The following is a 24,808-nucleotide window of genomic DNA, read 5'->3' on the forward strand; positions in this document are numbered from 1 at the left end:
CTGAACTCACTTCACAGTTGACTACTTGAAATTAGTGATGAGTGGGTTCGGTTCGTCGGAATCCGAACCCCCCCCCGAACTTCACCCATTTTACACGGTTCCGAGGCAGATTTGAATCTTCCCGCCTTGCTCGGTTAACCTGAGCGCGCCCGAACGTCATCATCCCGCTGTACGATTCTCGCGAGATTCGTATTCTATATAAGGAGCCGCGCATCGCCGCCATTTTTCACTCGTGCATTGGAAATGATAGTGAGAGGACGTGGCTGGCGTCCTCTCAGTTTTATTCAGGTGGCTGCAAATATCTGTGCTCACTGCTTTATTGTGGGGACTGGGGACTAGCAGTATTATATAGGAGGAGTACAGTGCAGAGTTTTGCTGACCAGTGACCACCAGTATTATACGTTCTCTGCCTGAAAAACGCTCCATATCTGTGCTCAGTGTGCTGCATATATCTGTGCTCACACTGCTTTATTGTGGGGACTGGGGACCACCAGTATTATATAGGAGGAGTACAGTGCAGAGTTTTGCTGACCAGTGACCACCAGTATTATACGTTCTCTGCCTGAAAAACGCTCCATATCTGTGCTCAGTGTGCTGCATATATCTGTGCTCACACTGCTTTATTGTGTGGACTGGGGACCACCAGTATTATATAGGAGGAGTACAGTGCAGAGTTTTGCTGACCACTGACCACCAGTATTATACGTTCTCTGCCTGAAAAACGCTCCATATCTGTGCTGCATTGTAGTATATAGTAGGAGTACAGTGCATAATTTTGCTGACCACCAGTATATAATATATAGCAGTACGGTACAGAAGGCCACTGCTCTACCTACCTATGTGTCGTCAAGTATACTATCCATCCATACCTGTGGTGCATTTCAGTTTTGCACAGTTTGCTGACCACCAGTATATAATATATAGCAGTACGGTACAGAAGGCCACTGCTCTACCTACCTCTGTGTCGTCAAGTATACTATCCATCCATACCTGTGGTGCATTTCAGTTTTGCACAGTTTGCTGACCACCAGTATATAGTATATAGCAGTATGGTACAGTAGGCCACTGCTCTACCTACCTCTGTGTCGTCAAGTATACTATCCATCCATACCTGTGGTGCATTTCAGTTTTGCACAGTTTGCTGATCACCAGTATATACAGGTTGAGTATCCCATATCCAAATATTCCGAAATACGGAATATTCCGAAATACGGACTTTTTTGAGTGAGAGTGAGAAAGTGAAACCTTTGTTTTTTGATGGCTCAATGTACACAAACTTTGTTTAATATACAAAGTTATTAATAATATTGTATTAAATGACCCTCAGGCTGTGTATATAAGGTGTATATGAAACATAAATGAAATGTGTGAATGTACACACACTTTGTTTAATGCACAAAGTTATAAAAATTTTGGGCTAAAATTACCTTCAGGCTGTGTGTTTAGGGTGTATATGTAACATAAATGCAATCTGTGCTTAGATTTAGGTCCCATCATCATAAGATCTCATTATGGTATCTAATTATTCCAAAATACGGAAAAATCCGATATCCAAAATACCTCTGGTCCCAAGCATTTTGGATAAGGGATACTCAACCTGTAGTATATAGCAGTACGGTACAGTAGGCCACTGCTCTACCTACCTCTGTGTCGTCAAGTATACTATCCATCCATACCTGTGGTGCATTTCAGTTTTGCACAGTTTGCTGACCACCAGTATATAGTATATAGCAGTACGGTACAGTAGGCCACTGCTCTACCTACCTCTGTGTCGTCAAGTATACTATCCATCCATACCTGTGGTGCATTTCAGTTGTGCGCAGTATATATAGTAGTAGGCCATTGCTACTGATACTGGCATATAATTCCACACATTAAAAAATGGAGAACAAAAATGTGGAGGGTAAAATAGGGAAAGATCAAGATCCACTTCCACCTCGTGCTAAAGCTGCTGCCACTAGTCATGGCCGAGACGATGAAATGCCATCAACGTCGTCTGCCAAGGCCGATGCCCAATGTCATAGAGAGCATGTAAAATCCAAAAAACAAAAGTTCAGTAAAATGACCCAAAAATCAAAATTAAAAGTGTCTGAGGAGAAGCGTAAACTTGCCAATATGCCATTTACGACACGAAGTGGCAAGGAGCGGCTGAGGCCCTGGCCTATGTTCATGGCTAGTGGTTCAGATTCACATGAGGATGGAAGCACTCATCCTCTCGCTAGAAAACTGCAGTGCCACTCCTAGATGGGCCAGGTGTTTGTGTCGGCCACTTGGGTTGCTTAGCTTAGTCACACAGCTACCTCATTGCGCCTCTTTTTTTCTTTGCATCATGTGCTGTTTGGGGACTATTTTTTTGAAGTGCCATTCTGCCTGACACTGCAGTGCCACTCCTAGATGGGCCAGGTGTTTGTGTCGGCCACTTGGGTCGCTTAGCTTAGTCACACAGCTACCTCATTGCGCCTCTTTTTTCTTTTCATCATGTGCTGTTTGGGGACTATTTTTTAAATCTGCCATCCTATCTGACACTGCAGTGCCACTCCTAGATGGGCCAGGTGCTTAGTCATCCAGCGACCTCGGTGCAAATTTTAGGACTAAAAATAATATTTTCAGTCTATTCTGAAAACCTCACACCTCACAATGAGTGGAAATTATGGTTATTAAGGTTAATAATACTATGGGATCAAAATGACCCCCAAATTCTATGATTTAAGCTGTTTTTGAGGTTTTTTTGTAAAAAAACACCCGAATCCAAAACACACCCGAATCCGACAAAAAATTTTCAGGGAGGTTTTGCCAAAACGCGTCCGAATCCAAAACACGGCCGCGGAACCGAATCCAAAACCAAAACACAAAACCCGAAAAATTTCCCGTGCACATCACTACTTGAAATGGTTTCAGCACCTTGCACAACACAGAATGTATTCTTCACTGCACTGGACTAAGGTATTCTCCGCCTCCTCTCCAATGTCATGGCTTGTTGTGTAGGTTTGGATGTTTTTTTGCTGTTTCTACTACCGCTTGCTTCAGTTGATGGCAGGGCAAATTAAACTGTTCTTTCAGCTGCTGAATGTTGACAATATCCTGGTTTTTAAAAAAAATTAAAATCATATTTATTCTTTTTTACCCACTGCTTCGAATCACTGTGCTTATATTATTAATAGCCCTGAACAGACACATGGGCCAGTATTTACTAAAAATTAGAGTTTGTCCGATTTGTGTTTTTTTTTCTAAGTCCCAATCCGGGAATTCACTAAGCACCAATCTCGGCAGTGTTTGGACTATTCGTAATGGTTTGAATGACAACGTTAAGAAAAACGAATAAATAGACCATCGGTCAAACGCGGCTGTTATTTCATAGAATACGGGAATTCACTATTCATTCGTATTTGGGTGCTAGTTTCTGAGTGCTCAATTGCGGTCGTATTTTTTTGCGAATCGGTAAAAAAAGCGGCAAAAAAAACAGACCTGCTTTTTTCATCCGTGTTTACATGTGTTGACACTTACAAATCATTCTAACCTGAATTAGGATGCCTAAAAAACGGACACAAACTTCTCTCATGCAGAATTATTTATTTCCTTATGTTTGCAGCCCAAAACTTGTAGATTTGTAAGGCAATACACATTTTTCAACAATTATCCATTATTACACACATTTGTGTTCAACTTTCAAATATTTCAAATGTTGTTGTTTCTGCATCATGTTTTTAAATCTGATTACTTATTTTTAACACACACAAACATGGCACAACAATAATGTCAGTCATTTTCGGACTGAATTATCTAAATATTATCCCCAACATATTAGGACACTTTTAGCCAACTCAATTGTGTTTTTATTGTCAATTCATCTAGAGAAGAAATGTTAAACAGTTACAATTAACATTGTAAATTGTATTGGTCATGGATGAATCTGCCTGGCTGCCAATTAGTCTGTCTTCTGGCTCAAAGAATGATTAGAATCTAGAAAGAGTAATGATTAGAAAAAAATCAAGTGGTCTGCTTTCTGCCTGCTTAAGACAATCTGCCTGGCTGCCAATTAGTCTGTCTGCTGGCTTAAAGAATGATAAGAATCTAGAAAGAGTAATGGTTAGAAAAAAATCAAGTGGTCTGCTTTCTGCCTGCTTAAGACAATCTGCCTGGCTGCCAATTAGTCTGTCTGCTGGCTCAAAGAATGATTAGAATCTAGAAAGAGTAATGATTAGAAAAAAATCAAGTGGTCTGCTTTCTGCCTGCTTAAGACAATCTGCCTGGCTGCCAATTAGTCTGTCTGCTGGCTCAAAGAATGATTAGAATCTAGAAAGAGTAATGATTAGAAAAAAATCAAGTGATCTGCTTTCTGCATGCTAACATCTATGTGCAGCTCAAACAACAGTTTCCTGCTAACAAAAAAGACAAAGATGATAAAGAAGAAATGTGCGTACAAAATTCCTGTTGTTGTTTGTACCAGTTATAATTAATGATGTTGTACAAATTGTCAAGGAGCTAAGTGTTATATATATTCTGTTAATCATACACTTGGTAAGTGTTTTGTTTCTCTTCTCTTTAAAGAAATGGGTGTGTTTTTTTATGTTTATTTGGGTGGTTGCTTGTCCTGGCCTTTGCCTTTACCACTGTCGTGTTGGCATGCTCTGGTGGAGCGCCTTGGTGGTGATGACACTGGCGTTACATTTGAAGTAGTCGTACCAGAACTGCTGCTTGTTTGCTGTTGCTGCAGGGATCTGAGTGTTTGATTGAGGTTAGTGAGGGTGGCATTGAGTTCACGTGTTGCAGCATTTTGATTGTCTACAATTCTGGACATGGATTCATTGATCATTTGATTGCTTTCTAAAATGTTGATATAGCTTTGCTGTTGTCTGTGCTGTTCTTCCATTATGCACTGTAAGTTGCCCATGACATGTGTAATGTCTGCACGCATGATTTCCATGGTATTTGCAATTCTTGTGTTTGTTTCATCTTGTCTACTCAGATTTCTGCTGATTCGTCTGAGGTGAGATGGTAGGCTTGCAAATATTTGGGTCTGCCTACGCAGGCAATCTTCATTAGTGGCCTGCTGTCTAGCCCAAATGGTCCAGAACACTTGATCAGGGCCTTGTGTTACTGGTGTTGTTGGGCTGTGTTGGGGTGGTGGTGTGCTTTGCTGTGGTGGAGTACTCACAGGTGCTGGGGGGCTGATTCCTTCGATTACTGGATGCATTTCTAACATGATTGTGTCATCCATGTCACTGTGTTGCTGTTGTTGCGGAGGGATGCTGGTACCAGGACTAGAAGCTGAAATTAAAAACATTTATCCGTTACTTATCCATATGTTTAATACATTGGCACAAAGCACTAAACATGGAACACATGTAATGGACTGCTGCTTTCAGATATCCGGCCTAGCAACATCATCACTCATTACTTAAATACATACATACAGTAGGCCTGTTTGTGGCAAATGTGTCTGGTTACTTCATTCTGAAAGCAAACACATGAGTTGTATGGTACATCAGACATACTCCTGCCTAAAAACACATTGTAATCCATAATGTGTTGCCTTGTAGTGTCTCCAACCAAAACATAGTAATGTTTTTGTATGCAGTTGGCAATGTTAGGACAAACACACATGTGTAAATGATTCTAACAACCTTACTATTTGCAAAGGTTACACATGAGTTTCTGTTGCAGCATCTTCCACACATTGTGCTACTGTATGGCTGATGGGGACATACATATCTTTACTGGATGTTGTGAAGGCCATTTTGTTAGGTTTCCATTTCATGTTTTATTGACTTGGGTAAGTATAGCAGATTTTGATGGGTATTTACTTAATGAGTTTAAGTAAATGGTTTTTTAAAGATCTGACATTTTTAATTGTTATCACAGTTTGTTACTCACAATCAAGATGAGGGGAGTGTGGTTGGCGTCTTGGAGGTGTGTCCAAAATTTGGAGTGGGGGCACCGAACAAACAGTAGATAATCTTTGTGGCGGGGTAGCCTGCTGTGGTTGGCCCTGGACATCAGACCTTGCTTTCTTTGCTGGCAGATGTTTTTTGTGGTGTGTTCCAGAAGTGCGCCTTCTGCTGCTTAAGACTTCTTTGGATGGACCTAGTATTGAAAGTGACATTTTGTTATGGCCATTCATTTACAAACCTAACCTATACTACAATGGACACTTTACCTGCTTCCGCATCATCATCATCATCATCATCATCATCATCAGATGTGATGGGAGTGACTGTAGGACGACCAGTACTGCTTTTTTTCAACACTGTAAATCCAAAAAAAATAAAAAAATATTCATGCTATTGTTAATACATCCACCCATTATGCTTATAAACATTACATCTTTAAAAAATGGATGTTTTATTATGATTTTAAAAATAAGGACATTAAACACAAAAAGCACAACATCAAACCCAAAACATCGTCCAATAGCCATATGCACTATGGAAAGTGCAACATAGGGAATCATATACAGGACACAGACATAGGACACAATTCCAAAAACATACACTAACAAGTCAATACACACACAGCTTCATTTTCTAATAAATGGAAAAAAATTACAGATGCAATATAGAAATAGGTCTGTGATGTGGCACTCCAAACACACATTACCACAATATGAGGCCAACAAAAAAAAACAAATAAATAATAATAAAAAAAAACCCAGTAAGGTAACTAAGTCTGCAGTTGTTGTGTCAGTGTCAGTGTACAAATACAGACTCAAAATGAACCAGCAAATAGTGGCCTTGACTTAAACAATATTACATTGAGTACTAATGAAATTACACATGTAACTGCCTTCAAAGACACTTTGCACTACTCCAGCCTCTAACATATCAACCACTGATTTGGAAACATTGCACATGGATAACTGAAATAAAAAACATTTTCCAACTTTCAAAATGTACAATGTGCAAAAGGAAAACATTATTGCGGGACAATTCAATGACACACCAAGTCCAAACTACACATGGAAAATGTACTGTCCAAAAACCACATGACATACAAGCAAGTAAGACGTTACATTGACTTTTGTATAAAACATGACCCAAAACAATGTATTTGATGACGCACACTTGAAGATGGGAGTAATATGCAACGTCACATGACACACATTTAAAACATACAGTAAGCCAGAAGTAATGTCATAGAATGTTAAGGCAAATACACATGCTCACCATCCTTCCTGGGGCGATCGGAATCCCGGACATGGGTTGCAGACACTACTTCTGGAGGGATTATATTCCGCATGGGCTCCCCATAGTCCAGATATGTAACAATAAAGGGCGGACCACCACCGGTTTTGCGAGCCGACTTCGCTTCCTTGGCCATTTTGGACTTGACACGTCGCTTTATGTCATAGTACCGTTTGCGGCACGTGTCCTCCGTCCGCTTCACCACCCCCTCACTATTTACAGCAGCAACTACTTTCGCCCACAACACCGTCTTCCTCCGTGTTGGCACCTTGGCGGACTCAGGGCCAAATAGCTGCCTCTGATATTTCATCAGCTCCCGCACCAATGCCACATTTTCTGCATAACTAAACATTACATTCCGCCCAGTCTTAGTAGTGGTGCGTGGCTGCGGAGCACTCTGACTGTCACTATCACTGTCACTTGAGGCTGCTGCAGCAACCTCACCCACCTCCTCCACCTCACTAACCTCACTCACACTCACCTCCTCCACCTGACCGACCTCCTCCCCCTCACTCACACCCTCCACCTCACCCACCTCTGAGTCACACATAATTGTGTGTCTAAACACTTAACACAGAAAAATAAAAAGACAAACAACACACTCCTCCACTACCACTGCACAAATCACACACACACACACACACACACACACACACACACACACACACACACACACACACACACTGACAATTAGACAAAACCACAAAATACAAGACTACAAGAATGACAAGACTACTTTCAAACACAATACTACACTCAGAAATCGCCCAAAAAACTACTCACCAAACCAACTACTCACCAGCCTCCACAGCACAACCTCCCTCCTCACCACTAACTAAACCCACGAGGTGCGGACGGTTTGGGGCGTATTTATATGGTTGCGCACAGACACTCCTACCATCTGAAACACAACCAATCACGAACGGGGATGAAAATCGAAACTAAAAGTGAAAATGCGGCTGCGGGGAAAAAAAAACCTGGCCCGTTTAACTTAGAAAAGAACCCAGCAAAAACAACAAAAACACGTACGCAAATGACAATGACGGCCGCAAATGTGCCAAAAAAAACTGACTGGCATCGACATCGGAAAACACGAAAACAATAAACTCGAATGCTTAGTAACTTGGCGTATATGGATTCAAAACGTTGCATGAAAATGCACCCGATACAAAACGAGTTTAAACACTACACAAACCGACTCAAACACGAATATTAGTAAATATTGGCCATGTTGTTTAAAAAAAAAAGTATTATTTTTTTTAACAATTGACAACTTCACATGGTGACTCACAGCGCTTATATTATTAACGTGGTGGCACGGCATGGCACTGAAAATGCACAAGTTTTGTTTTTGTCTTTTAATTTTTTTGCACACTGCTGCAAATCATTGCGCTTATATTATAGTAATGGTGGCACACACAAGGTGCACCTGTAACAAGGGGCCGTGTATTAGTGCGGTCACTGGCCCTGCTACTGCGTTCCATTTCCCTCCTTGTCTGTTGGGATCCTGGCACTAGAGATGTGCACCGGATATTTTTCAGGTTTTGTGTTTTGGTTTTTGATTCGGTTCCATGGCCGTGTTTTGGATTCGGACGCGTTTTGGCAAAACCTCCCTGAAAATTTTTTGTCGGATTCGGGTGTGTTTTGGATTCGGGTGTTTTTTTACAAAAAACCCTCAAAAACAGCTTAAATCATAGAATTTGGGGGTCATTTTGATCCCATAGTATTATTAACCTCAATAACCATAATTTCCACTCATTTCCAGTCTATTCTGAACAGCTCACACCTCACAATATTATTTTTAGTCCTAAAATTTGCACCGAGGTTGCTGGATGGCTAAGCTAAGCGACACAAGTGGCCGACACAAACACCTGGCCCATCTAGGAGTGGCACTGCAGTGTCAGACAGGATGACAGATTTAAAAAATAGTCCCCAAACAGCACATGATGCAAAGAAAAAAAGAGGTGCAATGAGGTAGCTGTGTTACTAAGCTAAGCGACCCAAGTGGCCGACACAAACACCTGGCCCATCTAGGAGTGGCACTGCAGTTTTCTAGGATGAGTGCTTCCATCCTCATGTGAATCTGAACCAATAGCCATGAACATAGGCCAGGGCCTCAGCCGTTCCTTGCGACTCTGTGTCGTAAATGGCATATTGGCAAATTTACGCTTCTCATCAGACGCTTTTAATTTTGATTTTTGGGTCATTTTACTGAACTTTTGTAGTATACTTGACGACACAGAGGTAGAGCAGTGGACTACTGTACCGAACTGCTATATATATACTGGTGGTCACAGCAACATTCTGCACTGTCCCCTCCTACTATATACTGCGCACAACTAAAATGCAGCACAGGTATGGATGCATAGTATACTTGACGACACAGAGGTAGAACAGTGGACTACTATACCGTACTGTTATATATATATATATATATATATATATATACTGGTGGTCACAGCAACATTCTGCACTGTCCCCTCCTACTGTATACTGCACACAACTAAAATGCAGCACAGGTATGGATGCATAGTATACTTGATGACACAGAGGTATAGCAGTGGACTACTGTACCGTACTGCTATATATATACTGGTGGTCAGTAAAATTCTGCACTGTCCTCCTACTATATATACTGCGCACAACTAAAATGCAGCACAGGTATGGATGGATAGTATACTTGATGACACAAAGGTAGAACAGTGGACTACTGTACAGTACTGCTATACTGGTGGTCAGCAAAATTCTGCACTGTCCTCCTACTATATACTACAATGCAGCACAGATATGGAGCGTTTTTCAGGCAGAGAACATAGATATTTTCAGCACACTGAGCACAGATATTTGCAAGCACACTGAGCACAGATATTTGCAGCACACTGAACACAGAAACTGAGAGAACGCTGCACGTCCTCTCGCTATCATCTCCAATGCACGAGTGAAAATGGCGGCGACGCGCGGCTCCTTATACAGAATACGAATCTCGCGAGAATCCGACAGCGGGATGATGACGTTCGGACGCGCTCGGGTTAACCGAGCAAGGCGGGAAGATCCGAGGCTGCCTCGGAACCGTGTAAAATGGGTGAAGTTCGAGGGGGTTCGGATCCCGAGGAACCGAACCCGCTCATCACTACCTGGCACCATTCTATGCAGCAGGTTCGGGTTATGAGATCAGGCAGCACTGGGGACCAGGACCTTGTCTGGTCCAGTACCCACCTGCCCCCATAGCAGCAGAGTTCGGCAGCACCAATGGAGGCAGTGGTGGATCGCCATCGCTGCTCCGTATGTGCAATGGTGGCGGATCGGAAATTGGAATATGCAAAGATTGAGGTTCCGCCTTTTTTCAGCATTTTGAATCTGGCAACGACGGTGAGCCAATCACAGCCCACACACTGGTGGGCAATCAAGAGTGGTGGCAGCAAGCCAATCCCAGCTTGCCAGGTCATAGCCCCGCCCCAAGCCTGGTTCATATTAGCCAACACCAGGCGCTGGAGCTTAGTTCATCGGCCAGGACAGAACAGTGAAGAGCTCCTGAAGAAAGACGATAGAAGACGTCAGGGAAGATGCCGGAAGTCCCAGAGAGTGGCGGCCATTGAGAAGAGTTTAAACAGGCCTCCACCTGCCGGGTGAAGATCAAGGGCTGATAGCCATCGGTGAAGATGCCAGAAGCCCTGAGGCAGCGGTGTGCGTCGCAAAGGTAGCCACCACTGCACAGGTGAAGGCTTCAAGAAGCTCAGAGGTGGTGGTCCAGCCAGAGCCCTTAGGACTGGTAACAGGAAAAGTCTTGCAGGAGGTCGAGCTTACATCCAGTGAGCATAAATGTGTTTTGTGCATAATATGTGTTTGTATATTGTCCCATTTTCCCTTTGGACTTTTTTGTTCAGGGTCGCTCCTGGTGCTTTGCATCAGAACGGGGGTGCAATGCAATAGTGAGCTCTGCTCTGGGAGGAGGGGTAGTGTATGGGCGGAGAAGTTAGTTCGGGAGCCAAAAGCAGCAGGGCAGGAGTTGGGTCTTGGAGGGGAGCTGTTTGCAGCACATCGAGAGACAGACTGACCCAGGCAACACGGAGGAGGATGGGTGCGGTACCTGTATCCACGCTGATCAGCTATGACCAGCGGGAGACCACGGAAGCGCTAGCTGGGCCTGCCCACCACAGACACTGAAGGAGCACAGCTGGGGAGATTGTAATGTCTTAATGCTCAGAGTAGGTCGCAACAAAACCATCAGGTCCATGTATTTTTTATCCCATCCATAAGTGTACTAGATGAGGCAGCTATGTTGGGCGCACTTCGAAGGTTACACTGTGGGAAATGAGCCATACAAGGGCTAAATGCATACAAGGGAAAACTGACAATTGTGTAGTAGTAGTAGTAGTAGTAGTAGTAGTAGTAGTAGTAGTAGTAGTAGTAGTATGATATACCCTGTATGGAAAGATCCACATGAAAAACATCATGCCCGAGGAGGAACCATCCGAGGCCACCATCTGTGGTGCACTGCGTAGATCATACTGACAGTGGAGGTACACATTACAGGATTACAGGAATAGCACACAGTGGGGTGGAAGAAAACAACAAAAAACACGTTAAGAAAACATTTGCAGATAACCAACAAAAGGGTGAAAATTAGAATAACATTATTTTGATAAATCTATCAATGTCCTGGTCTCATAGGAGCAGGACGGGTGGGTGTGAGAATGTGGGGAGCACACTCAAGTTCAATGGAAATGTCCCTGCTGAGCCTGGTCCTGGTGCTCTCCCCCTATAGCTCCTTGCTTATGTTGAGGGTTAGGCCTGGGTGCAGACCTGATGTTCTCAGCCAGAGTGGTGGTAAGCTTGGACCTGGAGTTCTCATTGTAGAGGTAAGCAGGTCACATTTATGGGGAAGCTGCATTCGACATGCAGTGGGGAATTGGGTTTGGATGACACAGTGTTTGAAAGGAAACACAGGGGTTGGGGAAGGGGGCATGGGATAACACAGTGCCTGGAAGTGAACACAAAGGTTGGGGGGGGGGCACACTGTTCCTGGAAGTGAACACAGGGGTGGGAGGTGACACAGTTATACTGTGGCTGCCGAAGAACACAGGGGTGGGGAGTAACACAGTGCCTGAAAGTGAAAACAGGGGTGGGGGTTACACAGTGGTTGGGGGAGAACACAGGGGTGGGCTGTGACACAGTGTGAGAGAACACGGGTAGGGGGTGACACTGGCTGGGAGAGAACATAGGGGGAGTGACACAAAGGCTAGGAGAGACCACAGGGATAAGGGGTGACACAGTGGCTGGAAGAGAACACAGAGGTTGTAAAATAAATAATGGATAACATAGAAAGGAAAAAATGGCAGAAAGGAGGTAAAGTTAGAGGCACAATGAAGCAGAAGGGGGCACGGACAGACAGTAAGGGGTTTATATAGAGGCAGAACAGGGCACAGAATGTCAGAATGGGGAACAAAGAGTCAGAATGTGGTACAGTGAAGGCGGTAGGGGGTACAGATAGAGGTGAATGTGAAACAGAGGAAGAGAGGGGTACAGAGAGGCAAGAAGGGGTACAGATAGAGCCACAAATAGTCAGAAAAGGGTACAGATAGAGGTAGAAAGGGTTAAAGATAGAGACACAGACAGAATGGGGCACATATAGAAGAAAGACAAACAAACAAACAAACAAACAAACAAACAAACAAACAGAAGGGGATACAAGTAGAATGAAATGTGTAATTGTTTGGTTTAGATAACACAACAAATTACTCCAAAGTTGTAGACAGGTCTTGAGTGATATATTGTAAAAGTGAGCCTGCATTAGGTGTGGGTGGGGGAGAAGGGTAAGGCATCCGAATGTACCAACAGGCCAGCATCAATATGGTTAATGGTGGTAAAATTACATAGGCTTGGCTTTACTGACATTCCAGGGGCAAATAAAAGCTGGAAGGGTCCCAAATCTACAACTTGCATAGGACCCCACAAAATGATAATCCGGCCCTGCTGCTGCTGTTGCTACCGGTGCACCTGCCAAACTGTATGACAGGCAGTGAGGCCGGCAGTGTGAAGCATGGCTTTTCAGTCTCCAGTCTACCTGGTGCTAAGCTCCAGAGATAGGTCTCTCCCTCCCTCCCTCCCTCCCGCTCCTTCCCTCTGCACCCGGACGACAGCAGACACTTCAGCTTTCCACACCCTACCCCCCCTTCTCTCCCCTCCCCTCCTGTGGACATTATGTGTAAGGGGCACTACTACTGTGGGCATTATATGTATTAGGGACACTACTACTGTGGGCATCATGTGTATATGCAGCACTATTACTGTGGGCATTATGTGCAAGGCGCTCTACTGCTGTTGGAATTGTGTCTAAGGTGCACTACTGTGGACATTGTGTATAAAAGGCACTACTGTGAGGCATAAAATGTATAAGGGGTACTACTGTGTAGCATAACATGAATAAGGGGCACCACTGTGTGACATAACATGAATAAGGGGCACTACTGTGTGTCTTAATGTAAATAAAGTACACACTATTGGCCCAATTCAAGGTTGAGTGCAATAGCTGACGGATTCGCACTGCTGCGCTCAGATAACCACTCCCCAAGCTACCGTTTAAAACGTCCAATCCAGAACTGTAGATGCAATGTTGGTATTTTGCTATTTCATGCGCTATTCCGCAAATATCGGCACCATCGATGGACTCACCCTATGCTGTGTAGCTCTGATCCTGCCTGTAGACTGAGTCTCAATAGACCTCTGTTATGGCTTCTGGCACTCCCATAAAATGCTCCTGACACTCCTCCGTTTTCACCAGACACTCCTCCATTTGTCCAGCCACCCCCAGTAAATGCCAAGTTGCCACCCACAAACAGACGCTTCATGTCAATCACTTGCATCTGAAACTGCAAATGGCACATTTTTGCTTTTTCATGATTAAAATACTGTCACGTACGTGCCATGCTTCTTTGACGCTGTGCAGGAGATCGATAATCAGGAACTGCGAATTGGGCCCTATGTGGTGTAATATGATTCAAGGCATTACATGTGGTGTAATATGGATAAGATTGTGCTACTTTGTGGCATAATTTAAACTGGCCACACCTATATACACCCTATAGTGTGGCCACACCCCTTCCTTGTGAGACCACACCCTTTTTGTGAAGGTGCACGCTATCACTTTATTAAATGTGGGACGGAGGGCGCAAACTAATATTTTGCAGTGGGCCACCGAACACCCTAGCATCGGCCTTGAGTGTGACACACTTAGCCAAAATGCAAGTAATATAGATGTTCGCTTTCTGCACTATAAAAATAAAAAATAATGTTTTACTAACTACCTACATCCATTTACCTCAGCCAGTATTACTAAAACTAGGGAACTAATAACACCACAGACATGTGGGGACAGTAGTCATGACACGAGACATGTGGGGCCAGTATTTATAACACAAGGGACATGTTGGTGTCCGTCCAAACAGTGTCCTCGCTATAAGTCCTTGCTAAAATGTCCTCCCCTCTGGCTGTCTTGTTTGAAATGGCGCCTGAATCACCGTGGGAGGAACTTATATTGAATCCAAAACACGTGATATCCGATGCTGGGAATATGATGTAGTGCGCAACATGTGGGTGAAGGTGGTACCACAGTAATATATTAGTTCGTACTCATCTCATACAGAAACCATAAAACCATAACATTAGATTATTATCTCTGACTCTGTGAATATTATGACACTGTAGGTGGTATATTTTTTGGACAAATTGTGGTGTGTGCTGTACCCCACTTGGTTCATGTTTGTTGATAGATATGGAGGACAAACAATTGAGAGGAGAAGCATAGACGGCTTAAGTCAGGGCATGTAAAATAAAAGATTTTATTGGTTATAGATTAGTGCAATACTATAACCAATAAAAATTGTTGTCTTTGCAATAGAGACCATCACCAATGTCCTGAATGATTAATTAAGATTTTTAAAATCAAACAAATTAAATTAAACTACTAATCAATCCTTCCTTCCACTACATCAGTGGCGCACCCAGGGGGGGGTTTCCGAGCACCCAGAAACCCCCCTCCACTTAAAAAAATAATTTTTTTTTTTTTTTTGCTGCATGAGTATTATTAATGGCTGTCTAGCATCCTCTGCAGCCTGCTGTCTTCCTGGTGGCACTTGTAAGTGCAATAAAAGTCTACTTTATTTTAATTATAGTACATATATATCCATGTGCATACATATATACACATGTATATACATACATACATACATACATACATACATACAAACACACACACACGATATATATATATATACATGTGTATATATATATGTGTACTGTATGTGTGTGTACATATATATATGCATGTTTTATATGCTATGTATATGTGTATATGTATGTGTGTGTATGTATGTATATATATATATATATATGTGTGTGTAGATATATGTATGTATGTATATATATATATATATACACACACACACACACACACACACACACACACACACTCTCACTAGTTTTACGGACCCACATATACTGGGTCACCTCAGTCCCCACCCCCGTGATTGGCTCCGCCCAGTTCTGGAAACCCCCCATGCAAATCCTGCGTTTGCCACTGTACATACACACTCTACCTCCCTTGGGCCCCTGATAAAGTTATTGATAAAGATCTGTGTCAGACCATTTTTGTTAATTTGGGTTTCATTTTTTTTTTAAAGTTAAAATCACATGATTTGGCTTTTTTTTTTGTTTCGAGGATATTATTTATTCCCCAATAACATTCATTTCCAGGCATTTCCAGGCAATTTTGACCACAGTACAAACAATGAAAAATATATATTGTGCAATATATATTTTTAGATGCTGTAATCATCTGTACAGATTATTTTCAGCCTCAATGTAGGATCAGTTCCTGAAGGTTATGTTCAACCTGGAGAAGGTAACCGCTTCATCCAGCTTTACACAAGGTATGTAGTACCATGTAAATGTTTTTGACCAATATACACAACTATTTTTTGTATTAATTCAACATATTTCCATTTTATTGCAGACATTGTGGCAGAAAGGGAAAACAATTGCGCCGAGTCCCAGATGCGGCTCCCTTATATAGAATCCAAAACCTGCAAGATCTGATGTTGGATGAAAGCAATATTGTGATGCGGTCAAAATTGACTGGAAATGAATGTTATTGAGGTTAATAATACTGTAGGAACATATACAAACAAATTCTGTGATTTTAGCTGTTTTTATGATTTATTTATTTTTAAATACAGATCAAAAACAAATACAGATCCAAACCTCGCAAGGGAGGTTTTGGCAAAACAAATACAGATCGAAAACATGAAGGAGATACAGATCCAAAACAAGGACCCAAAACCCATGATTTGGGCTAGGGCACATCTCTACTTATGACCAACTCTAATGGCTGGATCTGAACTCTTTCTGGACATTTGGAATAGATCTAGACTCCCAATGGAAACTTGGTCCTTATCTCTATGGCTGTAACAGTTTCCACTCTATGGTACTGGCAACTTGTTCTCATACACTGGCAGCTTATTCTCATACACTGGCAGCTTATTCTCTGACACTGGCAGATGCCTTTATGTAATTGGCCGATTTCTAATACTGTTGGGGTGGGATGTACTAAACGGAAGCGGCTATAGGCTTCTCTCTGCAGCACTGTGTGAGGGATCCGATCGGATCCCTCCCAGCATGCCCCGCACCCACTCCCGTCACCCTGCGCATGCGCAGACTGACTCCCGTGGCCGAATCCCGGAAGTCAGGCAGCCGCTGGGGATAGCGGAGGGTAGCTTTTATCGGAAAAGCTGTCCTCCGCAATGCTAATCGCATATGTAAGTACATATGCGATTAGCATCCTGGTGTTGGGCAGCGATGTCTGTTAGTACATCCTGCCGTTAGTTCCTTCTGTGAAGTGGCAGCTTTTTCCTTAGACTGAAAGCTCTTTGTATTGGACTTTTTCTCCTCTTTATATGATAGTGATTTTTGGCTTCTTCTGTATAGAATAGCAGGATTTGTAAGCAGGCTTCCTTTTTCTTGCTGAACTGTCTCTTCTTCCCCAGTTGCTGGTAGTAGGCTTTAATATCACTTCCTTCCTCTGCACTCCTGGGTCATTCTGGAAAGTGTAGCTTGAGTGTGACACACTTAGGAAGCATTGGAGGAAGCATTGGACTTCCAAGCCAGAGGCATCTTCTTCACCCTCTCTAAACTCTCTTGAGACTCAGCCTCCCTGAACATGTCAGTGCAGAGTCCAGAGGTTACATGTAATAATGTAACTATAATATTAATATTTACAAACAATAAGTGTAGCTAGGGGTAAAATTGTGCATTGCTAGGACCAGTGGTAAGATTTTGGTATAAGTCTTGTGAAGACACACCAGAAGGAGCCTCCAGGGCCGTAACTAGGTATGTGTGGTGGGGCACCACACATAGCACTGCAGGGTAGGGGGCGCTGTTGGCAGCACTTGGCAATTATCTGTTTTAATTTCTTTCACTTGCCGCTTTCCCCCTTTTTGAAGCCCAGCATCTCCTGACTGCCGTTGTCTCCTACTCTGACCTCTTCTGTCGTTAATACCTACTGTAAACAACATTCATGAACTCAATTTGAGATTCCTTTGTTATTCAGTCATACTGTCCTTTATTACATTTCAAGATGCTGACATACCTGGGATTCGAACCCATTGCCTGCGGCATTGCTGTCAGAAAATCTATTAATTGAGCTGTCTGCCCTTGCATAAAAAGGTTGATAATTGTAAATTAAAGAATTCTAACTATTTGAAGCTTACCTTGTACTTTGTGAAAAAATGATCAGCATTGCGGCTGAGCAGATCTATGTAGTGTGTTGCTGCAAGAGATTGGCTGTGTGGCTGCACACTACATAGATCTGCTCAATTGCAATGTTGAATTTTTTTTTTTTACAAAGTACCAGTAGCTTCATGTAGTGTTCAGAATTTTTATGCAGGATCAAGTAGCTCAACGAGGAGGGTGTCTCATTAGTATTCAACGGGTAATAGGTTTGAAACCTGGGTATGGCAGTATAATGAAATGTGTAATTTAATAAAGGGTATTGTAACTGAATACCAATGAGCTCTCAACTTAAGTGCATGAATGTGGTATACTATAAAGAGGATTTAAGTCCAAATCCATTTTCTTGCAGTGGTCTATAAATGTGTGTATTTTTTATATATGTATATATATATATATATATATATATATATATATAGGTCATTCACTGGATTTTGAGAGAGGTGGCAGCATTGAAGCACTCAAACCTCATGATTTGAGGCCAACTATTTTTTATCTATCCAGTGTTGTGTATAAACACACAGTATATGGGTCTGGTATAAATTTATAGACCTACCCTTCTCCTTTTTGACCGTTTTTAAAAAAAATTGTTAAAAAGAATTGTCACCTTGATATCGGTCTATAAGTCTGATCGGTCCAATATTGGTGTAGGTTTATCTTTATCTTATAAATATGGATCTCGTCTGGAGTTATTAGCCTCAGACATTTATTGATCTAAATACCCCTGAGGAAGTCCTAAGGGACGAAACGAGTCGGGTTCTACATCTGATCAAACCTAATTGGTGCATATTGGAATTGGGTTCTGCATCTGATCAAACCTAATTGGTGCATATTGGAATCTATACATGTCTGATTGAATATCCATCCTGTATGGTGATAATGTTATTGACACTATAAAATGGAGATAGCATTCTGTTTTATGAATACATTTTTAAATTATTGTGATTGTCTTAATAGATTAATAAGTCATTAGCGCCCTCAGATTTGTTGTGTATGTATTATTTTTGAATCCTTGCTGACGAGGGATTCTTCTAGAGGTGCTGCTTATACATCCTGAGCGCAATTTGGTACAATTTTTTGTATATATATATATATATATATATATATATATATATATATACGATTCTGGATGGAACGGCACTCAGAGGCTTTTTTATGCAACAAGCGTGTATTAAAAATTCAATAATACATCAGTTCAGTATATCAACGTTTCGGTGCCGACACGCACCGTCGTCAGGATATGATGCATAGTACAAACATAAAAAGACAAACACATACAACCTGTACAGCAACCTGGACGCAGCGCACAGGCGCCCCGCTGATTACAGCATGGTCTGGACAACGGGATGACGTCATCGCCGAGCGCCCCCGCACGCCAGGACGCCGGACACCCGCCCGGAGCTCAGGTGAATGGTGATCACACAGGTATTTATGAGGGTGAGTTAAGCTGTACAGGTTGTATGTGTTTGTCTTTTTATGTTTGTACTATGCATCATATCCTGACGACGGTGCGTGTCGGCACCGAAACGTTGATATACTGAACTGATGTATTATTGAATTTTTAATACACGCTTGTTGCATAAAAAAGCCTCTGAGTGCCGTTCCATCCAGAATCGTATACCAGCGGTGCACACCGTTTTTGGATCAGGACACCGGGGTAATTGGATCATTTATTGAGTGCCGGACCCAATCGACTTATATATATATATATATATGTATATATATATAGTGGGAAGGGGCATCATAGCATGGGCTTTCTCTGGTATCAATTTTGTCATGCTCCTTCCCCACGGGGCATACATCTTATGTCCCTATTGAAAAAAATGGGGGGGGGGGGGGGGGTGGAGAGAGGTGGGGGGCACCAATTCCCTCTCTGGCGCAGGGCACCAAAAAGTTTAGTTACGGCTCTCGGAGCCTCTACTTTGTTCTTTTCAGAGCAGAGTGTGCCCTTAGAGATGGGAATCCCAGACCCCACACCCCTCCTCCGGGTCATGTTTTGTTGTACACCCTGCACCAGCTGTAGTTCTGCCATTGACTGTAGCAATTCTTCCAATAGATTCTGCTAAAAGCAAAAATGTGCTGCAATGGCTCAAAAAAGTCCCTAAATATTTGAGATGCCTGGAAATCATCTGACTGAATTTGTCCCTGAACGCACAGAATTACAGTTGCAAGCATAATTTTCAAACCACAGTCTTTAAAGTTTAAAGATACGTTTTTAATGCCCCGTCACCCCCACCCTGAAGCATGTGATACACTTTTGAGTTCAACTTCTTTTTTCTCTACAAATTAAGCACTGCTTGTATTGAAAAATTCAGTTAATCCACATTGTTTATAAGGGTATATTATTACACCAGCTAGCCATTGGGCTGACACATGATGTGTGATTAAGAACAATTAGCAATTCAGCTGATGTTGGTGAAATACAACAAAAGGCTATTATTTTGTGCAAGAATGCTTAAGTGGAGATAACTGCCTGCTACAAGCCACATGGACTTTGTAAAAATCACAACATTCTGCTGCATGACCAATCTCAACTTTTATACAGTATGTGTAATAGCTGCTGACAAACAGTTTCTGGCAAAAATGTGTGAAAATTGCCATTTGCAGATATTACTTAAAAAAATTAATGATCATTCTAAAAATCATTCTAGACCTTATCATACTTGCCTACTCTCCCGGAATGGCCGGGAGGCTCCCGAAAATCGGGTGACCCCCCCGTCCCCCCGTAAAAGCAGGCAAGTCTCCCAATTCCTGCGCTCCCCCCTGCCCGGCCGCCAGAGGCGTATCTAGGGTAGGGCGAGTGGGGCACGTGCCCTGGGCACCTTGGCAGGCCCAGGAGAGGGGGGCACCGCCGGCGACCAGGGCATCATGCCCCACTCGCCCCCGTCAACCCTAAATGTGAGGGGAGGAGAGTGCAGCGTCTCTCCCTCCCCTCACCGCCGCTGCCAGCACTAGCAGCGCTGCTGTGTCCGGTCTCCGGCGCTAGCCAATCAGAGCTTGCGGACCGGCTCCTGATTGGCTGCCGGTCCTCGAGCTCTGATTGGCTAGCGTACCGGCGCCAGACAGCCGCCGGAGACCTGGAGCGGTGAGGGGAAGGAGAGGCGCTGCGCTCTCCTCCCCTCACAGAGAGCAAGCGGTGAGTGACGGGGGTGGGGCGGGCTTGGCGGCACAGTGGGGCATGTATCTGGCACCAAATGGGGCATATGTAACTGGTACTGAGTGGGGCCTGGCACTGTGGGGCATGTAACTGGCACTGTGGGGCATGTAACTTGCACTGTGGGGCAATGTAACTGGCATTGTGGGGCATGTAACTGGCACTGTGGGGCAATGTAACTGGCACTGTGGGGCAATGTAACTGGCATTGTGGGGCATGTAACTGGCACTGTGGGGCAATGTAACTGGCACTGTGGGGCAATGTAACTGGCATTGTGGGGCATGTAACTGGCACTGTGGGGCATTGTATCTGGCACTGTGGGGCAATGTAACTGGAACTGTGGGGCATGTATCTGGCACTGTGGGGCATTGTATCTGGCACTGTGGGGAAATGTAACTGGCACTATGGGGCATGTATCCGGCACTGTGGGGCATTGTATCTGGCACTGGGGGGCAATGTAACTGGCACTGTGGGGCATTGTATCTGGCACTGTGGGGCCATGTAACTGGCACTGTGGGGCATTGTATCTGGCACTGTGGGCATTGTATCTGGCACTGTGGGGCATGTATCTGGCACTGTGGGGCATTGTATCTGGCACTGTGGGGCAATGTATCTGGCACTGTGGGGCATGTATCCGGCACTGTGGGGCATTGTATCTGGCACTGGGGGGCAATGTAACTGGCACTATGGGGCATTGTATCTGGCACTGTGGGGCAATGTAACTGGCACTGTGGGGCATTGTATCTGGCACTGTGGGGCAATGTAACTGGCACTGTGGGGCATTGTATCTGGCACTGTGGGGCAATGTAACTGGCACTGTGGGGCATTGTATCTGGCACTGTGGGGCAATGTAACTGGCACTGTGGGCCATTTTCAGTGGCCACACCCCTTCTGCAGCGTGGCCACACCCCTTCTTTTTTCGCCACACGCGCCTTCGTCGCGTGCACATACTTCTTTTGCTATGTTTTTTTTTTTTTTTGGGGGGGCGCCATTTTACATCTGGCCCTGGGCTCCAAAAACCCTAGTTACGCCTCTGCCGGCCGCCCACTTAGTGAGTAAAGTGGTTGGTCCGGGCAGTCGATGACGTGATTCTTGTTGAATTGCGTCATCATAGCCACACCCCATACAGTATAATGCCTGTAATAGCGGCATTATGTGGTGGGGGCGTGGCTTAAGTATCCCGATACCTCAGCCACACCCCCACCCACCTCTGCCACGCCCCCATTCTGCCTATGCCACACCCCCATCCCACCTCTGCTCCGCCCCCTCTCCTCATCACTACCCGTCCCCACCCCTGCTGATCCGACCTGGCTGCTCTCAGCTGAAAAGTCGGTAAGCATGGACCTTATATTTATTTATTTATTTATTTATTACCAGTTATTTGTACAGTGCACACATATTCCGCAGCACTTTACAGAGAATATTTGGCCATTCACATCAGTCCCTGCCCCAGTGGAGCTTACAATCTATATTCCCTATCACGTGTACACGCACACACATTCATGATAGGGTTAATTTTGTTGGGAGCCAATTAACCTACCAGTATTATATTTTTGGATTGTGGGAGAAAACCGGAGTACCCGGAGTAAACCCACGCAAGTTTGGGGAGAATATACAAACTCCGCACAGTTAGGGCCATGGTGGAAATCGAAGCCATGACCTAAGTACTGTGAGGCAGTAATGCTAACCATTACACCATCCGTACTGCCCTTATATTCCGCCTATGTAGCAGTTACAGTAATAACTTACAGTTAAAATTATTTCAGGATTTAGTAGACAGTTGATGAGCACAGGTGGGACTTTGTTGGTGGTAATATTACAGTGTGAAATTAAAGCCAGATTGAATGGATGGAGGAACATAACAGTTCTGTGTTGGCAAGGCTTATCATGAGTATATGTAATAATAAGCCACACCCCTTGTGGATGCTCTAGCCTCTTTAGTACTTAAATGTTAATTCTGACCACCGATTGGTCTGCCTCTGATTACCAAGTGTACTACACTGCTGAAATATTTAGACAGGAAAATCACTTATATGCAGCGGTGGATTGTCTACGCTGGCCCACTCGGAAGATCCCCGGTGGGCCGATGTGCATGTGGGGCTTATTTTGTTTGTTAAGGGGTGGTGCTGTCGCAATGGTTACACGGTATAACTCTGGTGCTGTCCATGTGAGGCCATTTTTACACATTTTTTCATGGCAACTTTCATTCCCAATACATTTCTGCTTATATGATTATGTTTAATGGACCAGTCTCATTATTATTATTACATTTCATTTATAAGGCGTCACAAGTGGTTCACAACACTATACATACGGCACACATTAGAACAATAGTGATGTGCACCGGACATTTTTCGGGTTTTGTGTTTTGGTTTTGGATTCGGTTCCGCGGCCGTGTTTTGGATTCGGACGCGTTTTGGCAAAACCTCCCTGAAATTTTTTTGTCGGATTCGGGTGTGTTTTGGATTCTGGTGTTTTTTTACAAAACCCCCTCAAAAACAGCTTAAATCATAGAATTTGGGGGTCATTTTGATCCCATAGTATTATTAACCTCAATAACCATAATTTACACTCATTTCCAGTCTATTCTGAACACCTCACACCTCACAATATTATTTTTAGTCCTAAAATTTGCACCGAGGTCGCTGGATGTCTAAGCTAAGCGACCCAAGTGGCCAACACAAACACCTGGCCCATCTAGGAGTGGCACTGCAGTGTCAGACAGGGTGGCAGATTTAAAAAATAGTCCCCAAACAGCACATGATGCAAAGAAAAAAAGAGGTGCACCAAGGTCGCTGGATGGCTAAGCTAAGCGACCCAAGTGGCCGACACAAACACCTGGCCCATCTAGGAGTGGCACTGCAGTGTCAGACAGGATGGCAGATTTAAAAAATAGTCCCCAAACAGCACATGATGCAAAGAAAAAAAGAGGTGCACCAAGGTCGCTGGATGGCTAAGCTAAGCATCACAAGTGGCCGACACAAACACCTGGCCCATCTAGGAGTGGCACTGCAGTGTCAGGCAGGATGGCACTTCAAAAAAATAGTTCCCAAACAGCACATGATGCAAAAAAAAATGAAAGAAAAAAGAGGTGCAAGATGGAATTGTCCTTGGGCCCTCCCACCCACCCTTATGTTGTATAAACAGGACATGCACACTTTAACAAACCCATCATTTCAGCGACAGGGTCTGCCACACGACTGTGACTGAAATGAGTGGTTGGTTTGGGCCCCACCAAAAAAGAAGCAATCAATCTCTCCTTGCACAAATTGGCTCTACAGAGGCAAGATGTCCACCTCCTCCTCATCGTCCGATTCCTTACCCCTTTCACTGTGTACATCCCCCTCCTCACAGATTATTAATTCGTCCCCACTGGAATCCACCATCTCGGGTCCCTGTGTACTTTCTGGAGGCAATTGCTGCTGGTGAATGTCTCCACGGAGGAATTGAGTATAATTCATTTTGATGAACATCATCTTCTCCACATTTTCTGGAAGTAACCTCGTACGCCGATTGCTGACAAGGTGAGCGGCTGCACTAAACACTCTTTCGGAGTACACACTGGAGGGGGGGCAACTTAGGTAAAATAAAGCCAGTTTGTGCAAGGGCCTCCAAATTGCCTCTTTTTCCTGCCAGTATACGTACGGACTGTCTGACGTGCCCACTTGGATGCGGTCACTCATATAATCCT

This window comes from Pseudophryne corroboree, chromosome 1 (assembly GCF_028390025.1).
Source record: "Pseudophryne corroboree isolate aPseCor3 chromosome 1, aPseCor3.hap2, whole genome shotgun sequence".
NCBI classification, from domain to species: Eukaryota; Metazoa; Chordata; class Amphibia; order Anura; family Myobatrachidae; genus Pseudophryne; species Pseudophryne corroboree.